The sequence below is a fragment of the Echinops telfairi genome, unplaced genomic scaffold (assembly GCF_000313985.2).
Source record: "Echinops telfairi isolate 266 unplaced genomic scaffold, ASM31398v2 ScPeMD7_18;HRSCAF=68, whole genome shotgun sequence".
Lineage (NCBI taxonomy): Eukaryota > Metazoa > Chordata > Mammalia > Afrosoricida > Tenrecidae > Echinops > Echinops telfairi.
The window spans coordinates 5,407,752-5,413,449 of NW_022103915.1; the positions used below are offsets into that span (position 1 = coordinate 5,407,752).

General features: G+C 57.9%; 1 protein-coding gene across 1 annotated transcript in view; it reads right to left on the reverse strand.

Moving 5' to 3' along the window:
- The window catches only part of SLC25A29 (solute carrier family 25 member 29), a 7,068-nt gene extending 2,062 nt beyond the window's left edge, over positions 1–5,006 (reverse strand). The window contains exon 1 of the mRNA XM_004698802.3: positions 4,965–5,006. The gene's annotated coding sequence lies outside the window, so the exon portion shown is untranslated. The remainder of the gene's footprint in view (positions 1–4,964) is intronic.
- Positions 5,007–5,698: the final 692 nt, after the last annotated feature.

The window sequence follows — 5,698 nt, forward strand, 5'->3', positions numbered from 1 at the left end:
GGGAAGCCTGGAGGGTCTCTGGGGGACAAGATGTCCTAGGAGCTGTCTGTGGCTTGATGCAAGTGCCCCAGGCTCTTTGGAGAGGGCCAGTGGGCGAGCAGACACAGGGCCCACCAGCATGGCAATGCCTGGGCAGGGGGAACCCTGACCATCTCTCCATCTGAGCTGAGACTAGTGGAGGCTATGTCACCATCTTCCCACCAGAACTAACGTTGGGCTGAGTTGGTTCCGGCTACCGCCCACTGTCCTGGCCCCACCAGTCCTCCCGGCTGCGGGACACTCCGGTCCAGATACCCAGGAAAGGCCCAGAGCTGACCCCAAACCCTACGCTCCCAGGAGCCCCTCCTAGGGGCCGAGGCCATCAGTCACGCAAAATCAGTTAGCATGCATTCCTCTCTGTAGGACTGTGGAACGTCGTCAGCAAGTCTGGGGCCTAAGGACTCCAGTCCAGCACAGCCTCATTTTGAGAGCCCAAGCCATGGCAGTGGGCCCCACTGAGGGGCGGGAGGAATCTTCCTGATCCAGACTCAGTGGCTTGAGGTGGGGGGTAGGGGGGACCAGGAAGTCCCCTTCTCAGGAGATGGCAGCTAGGCCTTCAGTGAAGCAGCAGCATAGGGTAAGAGCTGGGGGGGGGCGGGGGGGGGCGGGAGCCCGGGGGGAGGCGCTTCACACCTGGTACCTGCCCAGGTGAGCCCTTCCAAAGATGGGGCAACGAGATGTTTTGAACCTTGGAATGCAAACTGCATCCTTGTCTTCTCCAGAGATTGAAGGGTAGGGCAGGGCTGATGGCAGGCAAAAGCCCCCTCAAAGGCCCGACCAGAACCCTCCCCAAGTACGCCACCGGCATGGGGGTGTCTTGTGGTAGAACACACTTACATCAGGGGCTTTGTCAGGGACCTGGGCTCCCCTAAGCCTCCCCAGCTCTGGCAGGGGGAGAGGGGGTTGAACTTCCAGGGAGCAAGGGGTACAATCCCCTGGGGGAATTTGCTCAAATGACACAGGCCATGAGCCCCAGCTCTGCAGGCCTCTCCCCCCCCCGCGTGTCCTGGAGTCCCAGGGGCCGTCTCAGCCTGCAGCCTCCTCTCAGTCTCTTGCTTGGGTCCAAGTACTGTGTCTGAGTTGTGTCTACCCAACAGGCTGGTCCCAGTCAGGCCTCTCACAAGGGCTGGTCTCAGAGGCCCCTCCCATGCTAGCCCCTGCCCAGCCCTTGCTGCCTGGAGTCCAGGCACCAGATTTGCAGGGGCTGGGGGGTTGTGTAATTCAAAGGTCCAATTCTTGTGAAATCTAGCACTGAGGTTCTGAACATTTTTGAGGCAGGGATGGGATCCCCTCTGAGGGTGACTGAAAATGGGGGGGGGTCCTTAAAAAGAGGTCACTCCCACAGAGGTCAGAAGGCTACCCACTTCCCGAGGGCTGAGACACCCCAGGCCCTGATCCTGCCCAGCATGGAGGACACTTGGGGGTGATGGGGGAAGGCACGGTGGGGACCCCAGGCCCAGGTCTGAGGTCACCTGGTCTGCACTTACTAGGACTCCCCACGTTCACCTACAACAAAGGTACCTTTTTGCTATGGCCTGGGACAGCCTCTGGCTCAGAGAGCAAAGGTAGTAGCTACAGCAACACAACACATCTACACGCATCTTGTTAACTCGTCCCACCCCAAGGAGGCCAGTCACCACCCTTCCACGGGCACAGTGACCTTTCCCTGATCACAGCTGTCCTGTGAAGTGAACTGAGCTGAACCCGCTTCCATGCAGGCCTGTGTGTGGGGTGGCCCTCTAGTTCTAGGTACTGTCAAAGCCAAGAAAATAAACACGCACTCATTGAGCCAGTTCTGACTTGTAGCGACCCTGTAGGACAGGGTCAACCTGCCCCTGTGAGTTTCCAAGACTCTAACTATGGGCGCAGAAAGCCTCATCTTTCTGGGTACTGTCGTTGGCCTGGAAGAACAAGCTAGTTTGTTCCTGCCTGAAAGTCTCTGAGGCCATCAGACAGCATGACTGAGGTGACACTCGGTGTCTCCCTAACATGTTCTAGACAGGGGACTTACTGCCACCAAGAAAGAAAAGCTGGAAGCACAGCAGATCCTTTGGACCCAGGGTCCCTGTGCTGAGAAGCTCTTAGACCCAGGGGACGGTTGATGCCAAGACACAGGGAGCTCTCTGTGGATGCCGGGCCCACAGATGTTAAAAGGAGACCGGGACCTTTCTCCAGAACTCACAGAGACAGATAGCCTTCGCCCAGAGCTCGCAACCTGAATTCAGTCTTCTCTCCTCCTACACTCTGAGCCTGGAGGCACAGTGGGTTACGCGTTAGACTGAGAACCACAAGGTCGGCAGTTCGAAACCACCAGTGGCTTCATGGGAGAAAGGTGAACCTTGGACACCTCCAGGGGCAGTCCGACTGTGTCCTGAGTCTGAATCGACTCAATGACAATTAAAGACTCTAAGGCAGCCCTGAGCTGCCTTCCCTGTCGCTCTGCTGCCACAGCCAAGAAGGTTGAGCTGTGCAGTGTCGGCGGGTACAAGATATACCCGGACACGGGCGGCACTACACCTGGACCGAAGGGAAGGCTTTCCAAATTATTAACGCAAAAGGTCCTTTACCAGAGGACCCTCAGAAGAGAAACTGGACAGAAGGAAAAACAAAAAGGGCAATCGGCAGAGATGCGAAAGGAAAGCACCCGCCTGGGAGAGAAAGAGGAGGCTGTGTGCTCCTATGAAGATCCTGCAGGGGATCCCCATGAGGTGGAATTGACTCGATGGCAGCTGGCTGGGTTTGGGGGTGTTTTTAGGGTCAAATGGCGCCCTGCTTGTGCAGTGGTTAGAGCACCCAGCTCACCAGCCGCTCGGTGGGAGGAAGATGTGGAGTCCGCTTCTGTAAAGCTGCCAGCCTACGAGAATGCTCCCCTCTGTCCTTACCGACTGTGCGGGTGGGCACGGCTCGGCCGCCGTGGGAGCTGGGGGAGAGGCTCCTGGGCTGGGAAGGGGCCGACTCCTGGAGGGCTGCGGGCACAGGCTGACTCAGGAGGCCTGGGCTTGCAGCCAAGGGGACAGCCAGGAGCCGGCTGGCCAGGTCCAGGTGGAGGCATGGCCTCAGCAAAGCCAGCTGAGGCTTGAGCAGGAGGCACAGGCAGAGGGTGTGTGTGTTGTACATGGGTATGCGCATGTATGTGTGCACATGTTCGTGCCTTGTGTTCTGTGTGCATGCATGTGGTATGTATGCATACTTCATGCTGTATGTGTGCTATGTAAGAGCATGTATGTGTGATTGGAGATATAGGGGTATGTGCATATGTGTTTGTGTCGTGCAACATGCATGTGTGGTGTGCACGTGTGGTATGTGTATATATGTGGTATGCATGTGCAAATGTACATGTATGAGTGTATGGTGTGTGGTGCACACATGTGTATGATACATGTATATGAGTGAATGTGTGCTATGTTGTGCATGTGGAGGGGGGCATATGTTTGGTGTTTGTATGCACGTGCACCTGTGTGGTGCATATGTAACGTGTGTGTGCGTGTATGTGAGCGTGTGGCGCGCGTGTATGTGTGTTTGTGTGGTGAGCATGCATGTGCATGCTGTGGGGGTATGCAGGTTCCTGAGTGCCCAGTCCTCAGGTCCGTGTGGAGAGCTGCTTCACACCCTTGTGAATGAGCACTCGACTTGTGCGAGAAGGTGGGGCCCAGGGGTTACCTCGCTCACGTTCCCTGGTGGGGACAAGTCTGGCCAGAATCGTGCAGCAGATGGACAGCAGAGGGAGCTGAAGGCACCGCCAAGGGATGCAGCCCTGGATGTACTGCAGGCTCCGCTGAGACCCTGCTCAGGGCGACCGACGCCTGTGGCTTCTTTCTGTCTGGTCTCTACCCCACCCTCACCTCAGGACAGCGCAGGGGCTGAGGTCTGGAGGCCTGGCACAGTGCCCTGTCCTTTCTAGCCTGCCCTGGGCTCCAGGCGGATGGGTAACACCCTAGGTGAGCAGGGGCAGAGGGAGGCATGGGGCCCAGTCAGGAGGAGCCAGCTGACTACCGGCACTGGGACGCACCTTCCCAAAACGGGGGCCACAGACCTCTCTTGGTGTACCCCAGCTTCTCCCAATCAATGCTAGCCCATCTATGGAGCTGACACCATGGGGAGATATCGGGGCCCGGGGGTCTGCTCTGCCACTGGCTGGGAAGACAGTGTGCAGAGAGCTCTGGTGAGGATGCTATGAGTGTCACGTGCAGGGCGGGAGGAGCCAGGCCCCAGGACAGGATGACCACGAACCTGACCTGTGGAACACAAAGGTTTGTCCCCATCTTGTATACTCAGTCTAGGACCTGCTTGCTAGTGCATTGTGTGGTCAGCTGCTTAGAAGTTAGGGCATCAGCCGTCTCTAGACACTATGGTCTGCCCCGCCACAGGAGGGCCACACCCTGCTGATAGGGATGGTTTCCCTAAGGGAGAGCCCAGAGATAAGGACAAGCCAACTCAAGGAAGACCAAAGTTAGCCTGCCATCTTGAATCTAGGATCCGCCCATCTTGTCACATGTGCACCCCTAGCCCATCCCCTTCCTGTCACCCATATGCCTTCCTGTTACGCATGTGGTTATCTGTAATCAGGGGGCTTACACGCCCCCTAAGTATGATAAGCCTCGTAGAAATATATTCTCTCTCGCTGCTCGTCCCCGGCTGCTGCGAGCATGGCCATCTCGGAGGGGGCATGCTACCATGAAATGTGTCTGACTCCTCTCTCCTGTCTATCTCCTATGACTTTACTACGACCTCTAGATATTACCGCCCTGTAGCTGCGCCTACGGACCCTGCGGCCATTAGAGGCTGGTTTCCTCTGACACTGACCACAGCTCAGCCCCAGCCCAGAGATGGCAGACCGTGGGAGAGCAGCTGCCCACCTTCCTGGCAGGCCTGTTCCCCTCTCCCAACACCCACAGGGGCCGGAGAAACCCTGAAGAGGCACTCACCTTGACAGTGTCAAATGGGTGTCCCACAAGCACACCTGCCACACCTGAAGAAAGAGGGAATGGGTGAGCCTAAATGCCCCAGGCAGGTGCAGTGTGGGGTGCAGCGGGGTACTGAGCGGGACCATCCAGCAGGAGCTACAGGCAGGAGGGAGATTCTCCCAGCCCCTATTGCAGCCACATCCACCTGAGCACCTGGAACTATGTCCGGGACATCCCCAAGGTCAAGCTGGGACCCGGCAGACCCAGAGCTAGCCCTTCCCATGCAAGTGCACAATCTGGGCTGGGCTGAGCTGGACAGCAGGAGACCTCCTGAGGGGTACCCACTGCCCTAAACACCTCTTGGCGCCCCGCAGGAGGCTCGAGGGTTTTGAACCCTGGGGTCCGGTTGTCACCAAGACCTGGATTTGAATGTTGCCTCTGCCACTTAGCGGCCCCAGGCAGGCTCTTGGCTCAGCGTCTCCAGCCTCACCTCCAGTCACAGTGTGAGCTGCCACTCTGCCCCCACATGTACAGAGTCAAAAGGCCCGCAGTGCTTTCAAGGCTGGGAGCTTCCTGGGGGAAGCCAACCTCCAGACGCGTCTCCAGAGGGGCCTTCTGGCTAGTTGTTGAGGGCTTCCCATTGGCACCAACCAGCCTCTGGGGCACCCAGAATTAAGCACCTGGCCGCTAACCAAGAGGCCGGGGGCGGGGTGGGTGAGGTGGTGGGATGGGGTTGAATGCTCTGCCGAAGAGAC